The sequence below is a fragment of the Schistocerca cancellata genome, chromosome 3 (genome assembly GCF_023864275.1).
Source record: "Schistocerca cancellata isolate TAMUIC-IGC-003103 chromosome 3, iqSchCanc2.1, whole genome shotgun sequence".
Classification (NCBI taxonomy): Eukaryota; Metazoa; Arthropoda; class Insecta; order Orthoptera; family Acrididae; genus Schistocerca; species Schistocerca cancellata.
Window position 1 is genome coordinate 163,141,284 of NC_064628.1, and position 15,291 is coordinate 163,156,574.

Below are 15,291 nucleotides of genomic sequence, written 5' to 3' on the forward strand. Positions count from 1 at the left end.
ATGGCTACTACATCGAGGAGCTCCTCCCTCACCTGAAGATCTCTATTAACACCTCTAATAAATGTGGCAAGCTGTGCTGTTCCAGTGATGTAAACACTTTCGTCCAGAGCTAGAGAATACGCCATAAAATCTTTATAGATATTTGCAAGCTGGCTCTGGACGTCGTCTGCCATGTCCTGTATGCGACGCATAATGGTCATGTTAGATAATGGCACAATCCGAAACTGTTCAACTTGAGATGGATACAAATGTTCCGCTGCAACTACCAAACATTCTTTTAATAAACCGCCATCAGTGAAGGGGCGCAGGGCTTTTGCTAAAAGCAAAGCAATTTTGTAACTCACTCTGAGAGCTGCCTCGGTTGATTTTTCTTCGTCGTCCAGATCTTCTTCGGATAGCTTCCTTTTAAGTTTAATAACTTCCTGTGCACGATCTGGTCCATCACATTTTCCACTTCCGTGGTCTTTCGCGTGGTACGACATATAATGTCGCTGCAAATTAAATTTCCTAAAAGAATTCAGCGTTTTGTGACATACTAAACATTTTGCAACACCATCTTTTTATGTAAACCGATACAATTCATCCCAGTGGGGGTTGAACTGCGAAAGCATCTACATCTACATCTACATTTATACTCCGCAAGCCACCCAACGGTGTGTGGCGGAGGGCACTTTACGTGCCACTGTCATTACCTCCCTTTCCTGTTCCAGTCGCGTATGGTTCGCGGGAAGATTGACTGTCTGAAAGCCTCTGTGCGCGCTCTAATCTCTCTAATTTTACATTCGTGATCTCCTCGGGAGGTGTAAGTAGGGGGAAGCAATATATTCGATACCTCATCCAGAAATGCACCCTCTCGAAACCTGGCGAGCAAGCTACACCGCGATGCAGAGCGCCTCTCTTGTAGAGTCTGCCACTTGAGTTTGTTAAACATCTCCGTAACGCTATCACGGTTACTAAATAACCCTGTGACGAAACGCGACGCTCTTCTTTGGATCTTCTCTATCTCCTCCGTCAACCCGATCTGGTGCGGATACCACACTGATGAGCAATACTCAAGTATAGGTCGAACGAGTGTTTTGTAAGCCACCTCCTTTGTTGATGGACTACATTTTCTAAGGACTCTCCCAATGAATCTCAACCAACAATTAATTTTATATGATCATTAATTTTATATGATCATTCCACTTCAAATCGTTTCGCACGCATACTCCCAGATATTTTACAGAAGTAACTGCTACCAGTGTTTGTTCCGCTATCATATAATTATACAATAAAGGATCCTTCTTTCTATGTATTCTCAATACATTACATTTGTCTATGTTAAGGGTCAGTTGCCACTCCCTGCACCAAGTGCCTATCCGCTGCAGATCTTCCTGCATTTCGCTACAATTTTCTAATGCTGCAACTTCTCTGTATACTACAGCATCATCCGCGAAAAGCCGCATGGAACTTCCGACACTATCTACTAGGTCATTTATACATATTGTGAAAAGCAATGGTCCCATAACACTCCCCTGTGGCACGCCAGAGGTTACTTTAACGTCTGTAGACGTCTCTCCGTTGATAACAACATGCTGTGTTCTGTTTGCTAAAAACTCTTCAATCCAGCCACACAGCTGGTCTGATATTCCGTAGGCTCTTACTTTGTTTATCAGGCGACAGTGCGGAACTGTATCGAACGCCTTCCGGAAGTCAAGAAAAATAGCATCTACCTGGGAGCCTGTATCTAATATTTTCTGGGTCTCATGAACAAATAGAGCGAGTTGGGTCTCACACGATCGCTGTTTCTGGAATCCATGTTGATTCCTAATATAGTAGATTCTGAGTTTCCAAAAACGACATGATACTCGAGCAAAAAACATGTTCTAAAATTCTACAACAGATCGACGTCAGAGATATAGGTCTATAGTTTTGCGCATCTGCTCGACGACGCTTCTTGAAGACTGGGACTACCTGTGCTCTTTTCCAATCATTTGGACCCTTCCGTTCCTCTAGAGACTTGCGGTACACGGCTGTTAGAAGGGGGGCAAGTTCTTTCGCGTACTCTGTGTAGAATCGAATTGGTATCCCGTCAGGTCCAGTGGACTTTCCTCTGTTGAGTGATTCCAGTTGCTTTTCTATTCCTTGGACACTTATTTCGATGTCAGCGATTTTTTCGTTTGTGCGAGGATTTAGAGAAGGAACTGCAGTGCAGTCTTCCTCTGTGAAACAGCTTTGGAAAAAGGTGTTTAGTATTTCAGCTTTACGCTTGTCATCCTCTGTTTCAATGCCATCATCATCCCGGAGTGTCTGGACATGCTGTTTCGAGCCACTTACTGATTTAACGTAAGACCAAAACTTCCTAGGATTTTCTGTCAAGTCGGTACCTAGTATTTTACTTTCGAATTCACTAAACACTTCACGCATAGCCCTCCTTACGCTAACTTTGACATCGTTTAGCTTCTGTTTGTCTGAGAGGTTTTGGCTGCGTTTAAATTTGGAGTGAAGCTCTCTTTGCTTTCGCAGTAATTCCCTAACTTTGTTGTTGTACCACAGTGGGTTTTTCCCGTCCCTCACAGTTTTACTCGGCACGTACCTGTCTAAAACGCATTTTACGATTGCCTTGAACTTTTTCCATAAACACTCAAGATTGTCAGTGTCGGAACAGAAATTTTCATTTTGATCTGTTAGGTAGCCTGAAATCTGCCTTCTATTACTCTTGCTAAACAGATAAACCTTCCTCCCTTTTTTAATATTCCTATTAACTTCCATATTCAGGGATGCTGCAACGGCCTTATGATCACTGATTCCCTGTTCTGCGCTTACAGAGTCGAAAAGTTCGGGTCTGTTTGTTATCAGTAGGTCCAAGACGTTATCTCCACGAGTCGGTTCTCTGTTTAATTGCTCGAGGTAATTTTCGGATAGTGCACTCAGTATAATGTCACTCGATGCTCTGTCCCTACCACCCGTCCTAAACATCTGAGTGTCCCAGTCTATATCTGGTAAATTGAAATCTCCACCTAAGACTATAACATGCTGAGAAAATTTATGTGAAATGTATTCCAAATTTTCTCTCAGCTGTTCTGCCACTAATGCTGCTGAGTCGGGGGGTCGGTAAAAGGAGCCAATTATTAACCTAGCTCGGTTGTTGAGTGTAACCTCCACCCATAATAATTCACAGGAACTATCCACTTCTACTTCACTACAGGATAAACTACTACTAACAGCAACGAACACTCCACCACCGGTTGCATGCAATCTATCCTTTCTAAACACCGTCTGTACGTTTGTAAAAATTTCGACAGAATTTATCTCTGGCTTCAGCCAGCTTTCTGTACCTATAACGATTTCAGCTTCGGTGCTTTCTATCAGCGCTTGAAGTTCCGGTACTTTACCAACGCAGCTTCGACAGTTTACAATACCGATTGCTGCTTGGTCCCCGCATGTCCTGACTTTGCCCCTCACCCGTTGAGGCTGTTGCCCTTTCTGTACTTGCCCGAGCCCATCTAACCTAAAAAACCGCCCAGCCCACGCCACACAACTCCTGCTACCCATGTAGCCGCTTGTTGCGTGTAGTGGACTCCTGACCTATCCAGCGGAACCCGAAACCCTACCACCCTATGGCGCAAGTCGAGGAATCTGCAGCCCACACGGTCGCAGAACCGTCTCAGCCTCTGATTCAGACCCTCCACTCGGCTCTGTACCAAAGGTCCGCAGTCAGTCCTGTCGACGATGCTGCAGATGGTGAGCTCTGCTTTCATCCCGCTAGCGAGACTGGCAGTCTTCACCAAATCAGATAGCCGCTGGAAGCCAGAGAGTATTTCCTCCGATCCATAGCGACACACATCATTGGTGCCAACATGAGTGACCACCTGCAGATGGGTGCACCCTGTACCCTTCATGGCATCCGGAAGGACCCTTTCCACATCTGGAATGACTCCCCCCGGTATGCACACGGAGTGCACTTTGGTTTTCTTCCCCTCCCTTGCTGCCATATCCCTAAGGGGCCCCATTACGCGCATGGTTGGGTTTACACAACAGCGACTTGACATGATTCTTAACCAGCGAAGTGACTGTTATCTGAGCTGATCGTAGTACTTTAAAACGTTACCCAGTCGGCGCGAATTCAATAGGCACGCTGCGGCCCTATTCAAGCGTGCGCGCGCATTTCCCCTCCCTCCCTACTCCGCGACCTTGCACCTGCTCGCGAGCACGTGCCTGAGCAGACGCGAATACTCGTGCTCAAAACTGGGCAGTTGTTAAGCCCTGCTCTATGTTGTTGTTGTTGTGGTCTTCAGTCCTGAGACTGGTTTGATGCAGCTCTCCATGCTACTCTATCCTGTGCAAGCTTCTTCATCTCCCAGTATCTACTGCAACCTACATCCTTCTGAATCTGCTTAGTGTATTCATCTCTTGGTCTCCCTCTACGATTTTTACCCTCCACACTGCCCTCCAATGCTAAATTGGTGATCCCTTGATGCCTCAAAACATGTCCTACCAACCGATCCCTTGTTCTAGTCAAGTTGTGCCACAAACTTCTCTTCTCCCCAATCCTATTCAATACCTCCTCATTAGTTACATGATCTACCCACCTTATCTTCAGCATTCTTCTGTAGCACCACATTTCGAAAGCTTCTATTCTCTTCTTGTCCAAACTAGTTATCGTCCATGTTTCACTTCCATACATGGCTACACTCCATACAAATACTTTCAGAAACGACTTTCTGACACTTAAATCTATACTCGATGTTAACAAATTCCTCTTCTTGAGAAACGCTTTCCTTGCCACTGCCAGTCTACATTTTATATCCTCTCTACTTCGACCATCATCGGTTATTTTACTCCCTAAATAGCAAAACTCCTTTACTACTTTAATTGTCTCATTTCCTAATCTAATTCCCTCAGCATCACCCGACTTAATTTGACTACATTCCATTATCCTCGTTTTGCTTTTGTTGATGTTCATCGTATATCCTCCTTTCAAGACACTGTCCATTCCGTTCAACTGCTCTTCCAAGTCCTTTGCTGTCTCTGACAGAATTACAATGTCATCGGCGAACCTCAAAGATTTTACTTCTTCTCCATGAATTTTAATACCTACTCCGAATTTTTCTTTTGTTTCCTTCACTGCTTGCTCAATATACAGATTGAATAACATCGGGGAGAGGCTACAACCCTGTCTTACTCCTTTCCCAACCACTGCTTCCCTTTCATGCCCCTCGACTCTTATAACTGCCATCTGGTTTCTGTACAAACTGTAAATAGCCTTTCGCTCCCTGTATTTTACCCCTGCCACCTTCAGAATTTGAAAGAGAGTATTCCAGTTAACATTGTCAAAAGCTTTCTCTAAGCCTACAAATGCTAGAAACGTAGGTTTGCCTTTTCTTAATCTTTCTATAGTGTAACACAATTTAGCTTATATTTATAATAGTACAGTATACATAATACAATGTATAATTACATTCTTTCATACCACTGATAGGCCGGAGACATTGTCTATATACACTGTTTTCCAAGATGGCACTACAACGTAAAGTCCTCTATAGAGTAACAACACTTCTCTATTAATAATTGCTTCAGTCTACTCTTTAGCATATTTAGATTTACTTTCTTGAGTAGGGTAGTGCATTGTAGAAAATTGCTCCCATTCTGTGTGGGCTGTGGTCCGTTGCCTTTTTATTGGTCACAATTCTATGAAAATTTTCCCTTCCCCTTGTATCATAGTTGTGTACATTACTGTTTCTCATATTAAATTCAGGATTTTGTTTCACGAACATGACTGTCTGCAGTATATACATGGAGTACACCGTAAGAATTTTATATTTTCTAAAGATGTCTCTTCTTTAGCTTGGCTACCATTCTTACTGCCTTTTTTTGTAATCTAAAAAGTCTATCTATATGAACTGCTGATGCCCCAACCCATATCTCAATACCATACTGAAGGTGCGGATGAATTAACCCAAAATATATTTGCCTTAAAGTATCATGGTCCAAGAAGGCTGAGACCCGTTTCAGTAGATACACATTTCTACTGATTTTCTTGCAAATATTATCTACATGGTCTTTCCATGATAAGTGTTCACCAACAATGATGCCCAAAAATTTATGTGAATTTGCATATGCAAGACCCAATGGGGAAGTAAATACAGTATCAGTTATAGCAGCATTATAACTTTGGATGAACTTCATTATTGCCATTTTGTCTTTATTTACAAGAAGCTTGTTTGCTGTAAGGTATGCGGACAGAGTATTGAAACTGATCTCGGTAGTGTTAGCTGCAGACTGCATATCACTGCCACAGCTGATGAAGGATATGTCATCGGCATAGCTTACAACAATGCAATTTTGGGGTTCAAATAAGTTATTTACATATACAAGGAACGGAAAAGGCCCTAGTATGTTTCCTTGAGGCACGCCACATTGAAGTGTCCTGAAGTTTGATTTGGTTGTTAGGAGCTGCTCATTATTTTGATAAGTTAGCTTTACACACTGTTTCCTGTCTTTAAAATAGGAAGTAAGTAGTTTCAAGGCTAGTCCTCTCAACCCCGTACTCTTCTAGTTTACACAGAAGAATGGTATGATTCACAGTATCAAAGGCTTTATTCATATCTAGGAAAGTGCCTATTACCTTGTCACTTTTGTCCAGCTTATTTAATATTTCATGTATAAAAGATGCTACTTCTGTTGTAGTAGATCTCCCTTTTCTATATCCATGTTGTAGGTTGTTTAACAGATTGTGTCTGGTGAAATATGATTCAACTTGATTTAGTATTACTCTCTCTAACAATTTGCCTAGTTCTGAGGTTAATGATATTGGCCTGTAGTTTTTAATGTCAGTTTTTAATCCCTTTTTATGCACTGGTATAATTTCAGTAATTTTCAAAAGGTCAGGGAATACTCCATTTCTGAGGGAGATATTTATCAAGTGAGTTAAAGGTTTTACTAATTCATCACTGCATTCCTTTAGCAGTTTAGGTGAAATGTCGTCCCAGCCACAAGACATTTTTGGTCGAAGTGCTGATATGATTGCTAGGATGTCCCTCTCAGTAATGCTGTGGATATAAAAGGACTGGCTAGATTTTCCAAGACTAAAATTTTGTGGCTTGACATGAGCTTCATTTGTACCTACTGTACTGAACTTTTGTATGAATTTCTCACACACTTCTTTTGGGTCATTTATTTCTTCACCATTTTCTTTTAATGTTATGTTGCTGTGTTCATAGGAATTCTGTTTCCCACTTTCTTTATGGATTATTTTCCATGCAGTTTTACTGATACAGCTAGAGTTCCTTATTTCAGAGGTATATTTCTGTGCTTTTAAGTTAGTCAAGGACACTCTGTATGTTTTTCTGAGCAGTTTATATTTTGTTGAGAAATGTTGTAGTTTAGTATATCTAAAAAGTATATAGCAATCTTTCATTTTCTCCCTCAGTTCAATAATTTCAGAAGAGAGATTCTTGGCTTTATGGTTTACAGCTTTATTTACTTTTTTAACTACAGGACAGGTGTCATTTAAAGTGTTACTGAATAGCTTATAGAAATATTCCCATTTTTCATTCACTTCAGTTGCATTGTACACTGGTTCCCATTTTTCATTCCCTAGTGCCATCTTAAGTTTAGAATAATTAAATTTTCTTTTATATATAACTGTATCACTTTCAGCTATGGAAAAAGAAAGAGAAATAATACAGACTTATGTTTTGAGTCCCAAAACAGCTTCAAATATACTGACATAAAGCTGTATAATATACTACTGCTGGCAGTGAGAGAACTCTCATACAGTTCCTTTGAGAGGTATGTACAAAAACTATGGTATTAATCGACAGCCATATTTATGAATTAGGAGAAATCTATAATAGTGAGATATCCTAAACCAAACATTTAATTTTCGATGTAAATATAAATATAATGTCCAATTTTTAATGTAAAACTTCACTGTTGTGTACATGTCAAAACAGATATCTTGTACATGACCAATAGTTGTTGAAAAAATAAAAATTAAATAAGTATCTAGTGTCAGTGGTAACAGCTGCCATCTTGGAAATTTCCTTAATCACCTCCACAGGGTAGGCAACTTGATTATGTGACTCAGCGTCAGAGTGTGATGTAAAATGAGAATAAACAGAAACTTACAAAATAATCACAGACTTGTTAGGAGACTGTGATCAACACTTGTAATTAACAGCTTTGTTGTGCTTTATATGTACTTACAAAAATTGATTGTAATCAATAGCTGTGCCACTAATGTGATGCTGGCTGAATCATATGTACACCAAATGACAATAAAATTAAATAAAAAAAACTGATGTAAACAATTCCTTTTGTCCATTATTGTCTTTCAAGAAAACATATGATTCCTCATATATTTTGAACATTTTTATGGATATGTTGTCTACTTGTATCCAGTCTTTTAAAATAGTTAATGTTTTGGTATTTATACCAGCTTTGAAAATAAGATCATACTTATCTTGTGTAGTCCTCTATGTGAATTGTCTCTTTATTTAAGACTCACCATATGCAATTTAGATTTTCACATTTGTCCTGGTTCGTGCAATTTTGCACTTGAGATTGTAATTCCTACTTCTGGGTAAAGACAAGAGAAGTGTGTTATAGGTGGATTACTACTGAAATTTGTTTTGACTGCAAGTGTTTCAGTTGTCACCTGATTGAAAAACTACCTTGTAGATAGAATTTAAACTTTATATGTTGCATTGTCGAAGTCATAAATTATTGTATATGGAACAGAAAAATACACATATTAACTACATAGATCATAAAACGGGGAGGATAACATGCTTAGTTCCAATTAACTACTTATTGGCACAAGAAGAATTTTGGGTGTGGCATCAAAATGTATTTCTGTGAATGTCTCAACAATAAAGGCAATTTTCACAGACTTTTTGTTTTTTGTGTATCTTAAAGTGCAGTTTTGTCGTTTATCAGAAACCATTCAACAGCCTGAGTACAAATTTTAAGGTAGGAAAGTAGTATACAAAGTAAGAGTATTTATGAGAAAATTGACCCAGAACTTCTCGAAGTGCCAGGGATGGATTGTTGCAACAATTTTGTTTAACTTTGGTTGTAAATTGTCTGTGTACTTAAATTAATAAAATCCACTTTTATGTTGTGTGAGCATATCTTATATAAATACGTCATTTATTGTAGTATCATCATAATTTAAGGTGGAAAAACAAAAAAAAAATTAAAAGCAGATAGCTTTTATTTTGTCTGGTGTGAAATTGAAACCACCAAGTAGAATTCATTGTTATATTTCATCATTTGTATCCTGTAAATACTGAATGGTATGAGACAGAGAAAACTGCCTTATCTTTTTCTTATCACACTGGAAGTAGTGGGGAGGGGCCATGATAATTATGATAATAAATAATCACTCGCACTCCCATAAAAGTATGAATACTTTTATTCTCGCAGTATCTACAGAATGCGTGTAGCATAGAGCACATACTACAGAGAACTGATCTGGCAAAGATGCAGTTGTTCTTGCTGTGGTAGTGCAGCGATATTATTGAGGGGTAGAGCCAGTGCTTCTACGTCCACACAGCAGAGCCTTCCCCCCCCCCCCCCCTCCCCCCACCACCACCACAACCACCACCACCACCACCACCACCACCACAGCATGGTGACTTGTGTACATCATGATGCATTGTCCCACTGGCGATAGCAAGGGCCGGCGTACTGTAGTCCGCCGAGTGCCTGGGCGGCCATAAAGGGTGGCCACCCCATGATGTCAGCGGTGGTGTTGATGGGTTGGTGGCAGTGTCTGTTGAGGTGTTGGTGGCTGGTGGTGAGTCCTTCAGTGTTGGTGAGGCTGTTGGTCCACCAGTAGCGGATTCCGGAGTGTCAGTCGTCGTCACAAAGTGCTCCGGGGCCAAAACGAGCAGGTAGTCATCCGAAGAAAGTGAATTTCAGACCTTCTGTGTCAATCGTAGGCAGAAGGAATTTGCAGTGCTCTAATAACCTAGGACCGTGTTGTAGCCCAACTGTCTGTTGTCGAATTTGGCCATAACCACGAGTAGTGACTCCTGCGGTGTTACGGAAATGTCTTCTGGGAGGTCACCTCGCAGGTCTAGGCCAACTGTAAATTGGCCTGAAGGACCTGGAGATGGGGCCAATGGAGTGTAAACACCAGGTGTGTCTGCTAAAGTCCATGCCGAATTTAGGCGGTTCAGTGACACTGTTGTCATTTTTCAAGCTTGTAAGGTATCAAAAGTGTTGGCCCTTGTTTCAACACCTTGTACACAGGGTGGAGGGCGGGTTTGATGGCATCAGTGCTGAGCATGACGTGTGTACATGATTGGAGGTCCTTGTGTACAAAGATGGCTGGTTTGGCATGGTGGGGTGGCAGTGAGATGGCAGATGTGGTGGATGTGGTCCCTGACACGTTTTACTAGATCTGGTAGGTTGACATCCGCGTGGTAGGTGGTTTGTGATATGAACTCTGTTGGGAGGGTGATTGGTTCCCTGTAGAGTACCTCTGCCAGCGAGGCATTCAGATCTTCTTTGTAGGCAGTTTGTATGCCCAGCAGCACCCAGGAGAGGGTTTCTGTCCACTCCTGGTTGTGACATACAAGCGCTGTCTTGAGGATGCGGTGCCATCATTCCACAAGTCCGTTGGATTAAAGATGGTATGCCATCATGTGGAACTGATGGCACCCACAGAGCCGCCAGAGCTTGGAGAACTGGGCTAACTCAAACTGCCGGCCCTGGTCTGTTGTCAGTGAGTCTGGGCAGCCAAAGCATACAATCTATAGTGTGATGAAAGCTCGAGCTATGGTGTTGGCTGAGATAACAGTCAGAGATGTGGCCTCCACCAATCGAGTTGTCCTGTCTATGGCTGACAAGAGTACTTGTATCCATTTCAATCTTGGAGTGGCCCCACGAGGGCTATATGGACACTTTGGAAGTGGCCTTTCAGGATGGGAAATTTTCCGAAGGGCGGTTGGGCCTGACGTTGTGTCGTGGCCCGTTAGCATTGGATGCAGGCTCTCGTCCATGCAGCTCAGTTTTATGTTAGTTCAAACTGAATGTTCCATTATGAGTTTCAGTGGCAGGCATACTCCAGTGTGAGACACGTTGTGGAGGAGGTCAAAAACTGTCTTCCTGAAGTTGTGTGGGATGATTGGTCATTGCCTACCATGGGATACATCACACCAAACTAGTTTGGTTGTGCCTGCAGTGGTGCACTGCCTGAGCAGGAAGCCCTTTGTGTGCCCAGATAGCAGGTTTTGGAGGTCTGTGTCAGTTGCTTGTGCCTCTGTTAGTTGGTTGAAGAGGCAGTCAGCCACTATGTATTTTTCTCCCCCTACATAGCAGACATCTGTAGTAGATTATGGAATCAAGTCCAGGTGGTGGAATCATTGACGGGAGGTATTGGCTGTTGGATTTTTAATAACGTCAGAGCCAGAGGGCGGTGGTCTGTGTAGATAGTAAGCAGCCGGCGTTCGATGCCATCTTGGAAGTACCAAACTGCCTCGTATATTGCTGAAAGCTCAGTCAGGGGTTGGTCACATTTTCTTGAATTCAGTAAGTTTCTGTGAGAAAAACCGTAGGGGATCAGTTGTGCCAGGGAGACTTCCTGTTGTAGCACTGCTCCAGTCGCCCAGTGGCTGAAGTCAGCTGTTATAAACATATGGGCGCCCGGCGATGGGTGTGCCAGGGTGGTGGTCTGAGCGAGCTTGGTTTTGATGTTCTTGAAAGCTGCTTGCATATCAGGAATCCAAGTGAGCTTACATTTGCCTGATGTGTTCTTGCCACAGAGTGACTATGTGAGCAGCAGAAGTGTTTCTGCAACATGGGGGAGATGATGATGGTAAAAATTAATTATGCCTAAAACAGTGCAACACTTAATAGTCCATTGGGGGTGGTAGGTTATGGTTTTGGTCTCTCTTTTCTGGGATGGGATGGGATGGATGCCTGAAACGATGATGACGTGGCCTACAAATGTAACAAATTTTTGCTGGAGTTGGCATTGGTCCTCATTGACCACAACATCATGCTCTGCTAGTTTGTCAAATACCACTTGGAGGTGTTTCTCATGATCTTGATCTGTTTGTGAGAAGATAATTACATCATCCAAGTAACAATAGCAAAAGCATATGGTAAAAAACAAGCCATTAATGAACCATTGCCAAGTCTGGGCTGCGTTCTTTAGTCTGAAGGGCATAAAGAGGAATTCAGATAGGCCATATGGTGTAATTATTGCCATCTTTGTGATGTCCTCAGTGGTCATTGGGATCTACGAATAAGCTTTTTTGCAGTCGATCACGATAAAGATGGTTGCACCAGCCAGTTCCTGGGAGAAGCCCTGAATATTGGGCATGGGATAACTATCAATGATGGTGCGCACGTTCAAATGTCTATAGTCCCCATACATGTGCCACGTTTTATCTTTTTTCATTCTCATAGTAATCGGTGACACCCATGCATTGTGTGATGGCCTGATGGTGCACTCGTCTAACAGTTCCTCGATCGCGGCCTCGGCCGCCTTTAGTTTGTGAGGGGCAAGGCAGTGGGGTCAGCGTCAGACCGGTGGAACAAGGGTAGTATTAATTCTGTGTATAGTACCATTGCGTACAGTGCTTTGTTTTGAACGGCCAGTGTCGGTTGGTCACAGTCAGTGTGCTCCCTGCCGCCGTTGGATAAGCAGCTGCAGCAGCAACTCGTATACTCCTAGCTCACTCATTTGTTACATAGTTTAATTCTTAATTTATTTGCGTGTTTTTGGTACTTGCATTGTTAAATTCATAAATCTCGTGCGTATTATAGTATTTGAGAGTTGTAGCATCGCGTTTTAGTACCTGAATAGTGTAAATTCGCGTAGTCGTCTGTCTTATGTTTTTGTTTTGAACGGCCAGTGTCGGTTGGTCACAGTCAGTGTGCTCCCTGCCGCCGTTGGATAAGCAGCTGCAGCAGCAACTCGTATACTCCTAGCTCACTCATTTGTTACATAGTTTAATTCTTAATTTATTTGCGTGTTTTTGGTACTTGCATTGTTAAATTCATAAATTTCGGGCGTATTATAGTATTTGAGAGTTGTAGCATCGCGTTTTAGTACCTGAATAGTGTAAATTCGCGTAGTCTCCTTCCGCCGCCGAGCAGTGTGTCAGCAGTGCACAAGTTACTGCATTTACTAGGCAATCTCGTATTTTAATAACCGTTTAAATTTTGTGTCGATTTGTTTGCGCTCTGTGTAGATTAGTTCAGACGTTCTTTGCACAAGTTTTTAGCATGGATAGGGACTGCAACTGCTGTGTTCGGATGCAGGCTGAGTTGGCATCCCTTCGCTCCCAGCTTCAGGCAGTGTTGGCTTCGGTCACACAGCTTGAGGCTGTTGCCAATGGGCATCACTGTGGGGGTCCGGATGGGAGTTTGTCGGGGACGGCCAGCTCGTCCCACGCATCCCCCGATCGGGCTACGACTGTGGTTGCCCGGGATACTGCCCGCATTGAGGCTGATCCCTCACCTGTGGTAGAGTGGGAGGTCGTCTCAAGGTGTGGCAGGGGGCGAAAGACATTCCGGAGGGCTGAACGGAAGGCCTCTCCAGTTTGTCTGACGAACCGGTTTCAGGCTCTGTCTCTGGCTGATACTCAGGCTGATACTGATCTTCGGCCTGACATGGCTGCCTGTCCTGTTCCAGAGGTTGCCCCTCAGTCTGCAAGATCCGGGCGGTCGCAGAGGGTGGGCTTACTGGTAGTTGGGAGCTCCAACGTCAGGCGCGTAATGGGGCCCCTTAGGGATATGGCAGCAAGGGAGGGGAAGAAGACCAAAGTGCACTCCGTGTGCATACCGGGGGGAGTCATTCCAGATGTGGAAAGGGTCCTTCCGGATGCCATGAAGGGTACAGGGTGCACCCATCTGCAGGTGGTCGCTCATGTCGGCACCAATGATGTGTGTCGCTATGGATCGGAGGAAATCCTCTCTGGCTTCCGGCGGCTATCTGATTTGGTGAAGACTGCCAGTCTCGCTAACGGGATGAAAGCAGAGCTCACCATCTGCAGCATCGTCGACAGGACTGACTGCGGACCTTTGGTACAGAGCCGAGTGGAGGGTCTGAATCAGAGGCTGAGAAGGTTCTGCGACCTTGTGGGCTGCAGATTCCTCGACTTGCGCTATAGGGTGGTGGGGTTTCGGGTTCCGCTGGATAGGTCAGGAGTCCACTACACGCAACAAGCGGCTACACGGGTAGCAGGGGTTGTGTGGCGTGGGCTGGGCGGTTTTTTAGGTTAGATGGCCTCAGGCAAGTACAGAAAGGGCAACAGCCTCAACGGGTGCGGGGCAAAGTCAGAACATGCGGGGACCAAGCAGCAATCGGTATTGTAGTTGTAAACTGTCGAAGCTGCGTTGGTAAAGTACCGGAACTTCAAGCGCTGATAGAAAGCACTGAAGCTGAAATCGTTATAGGTACAGAAAGCTGGCTGAAGCCAGAGATAAATTCTGCCGAAATTTTTACAAAGGTACAGACGGTGTTTAGAAAGGATAGATTGCATGCAACCGGTGGTGGAGTGTTCGTCGCTGTTAGTAGTAGTTTATCCTGTAGTGAAGTAGAAGTGGATAGTTCCTGTGAATTATTATGGGTGGAGGTTACACTCAACAACCGAGCTAGGTTAATAATTGGCTCCTTTTACCGACCCCCCGACTCAGCAGCATTAGTGGCAGAACAACTGAGAGAAAATTTGGAATACATTTCACATAAATTTTCTCAGCATGTTATAGTCTTAGGTGGAGATTTCAATTTACCAGATATAGACTGGGACACTCAGATGTTTAGGACGGGTGGTAGGGACAGAGCATCGAGTGACATTATACTGAGTGCACTATCCGAAAATTACCTCGAGCAATTAAACAGAGAACCGACTCGTGGAGATAACATCTTGGACCTACTGGTAACAAACAGACCCGAACTTTTCGACTCTGTAAGTGCAGAACAGGGAATTAGTGATCATAAGGCCGTTGCAGCATCCCTGAATTTGGAAGTTAATAGGAATATAAAAAAAGGGCGGAAGGTTTATCTGTTTAGCAAGAGTAATAGAAGGCAGATTTCAGACTACCTAACAGATCAAAACGAAAATTTCTGTTCCGACACTGACAATGTTGAGTGTTTATGGAAAAAGTTCAAGGCAATCGTAAAATGCGTTTTAGACAGGTACGTGCCGAGTAAAACTGTGAGGGACGGGAAAAACCCACCGTGGTACAACAACAAAGTTAGGAAACTACTGCGAAAGCAAAGAGAGCTTCACTGCAAGTTTAAACGCAGCCAAAACCTCTCAGACAAACAGAAGCTAAACGATGTCA

The 15,291-nt window shown here is 43.2% G+C and overlaps 1 protein-coding gene across 5 annotated transcripts in view; it reads left to right on the top strand.

Annotated features, from left to right (window-relative positions):
• LOC126174784 (serine/threonine-protein kinase dyf-5) overlaps positions 1-15,291 on the top strand; it is a 255,876-nt gene that overhangs the window by 25,183 nt on the left and 215,402 nt on the right. For 3 of the 5 annotated variants that reach the window (XM_049921145.1, XM_049921149.1, XM_049921150.1), the window contains one exon: positions 7,642-7,773. The exons of the other annotated variants lie outside the window; for them this stretch is intronic. The gene's annotated coding sequence lies outside the window, so the exon portion shown is untranslated. The remainder of the gene's footprint in view (positions 1-7,641; positions 7,774-15,291) is intronic. 5 annotated transcript variants of the gene reach the window in all.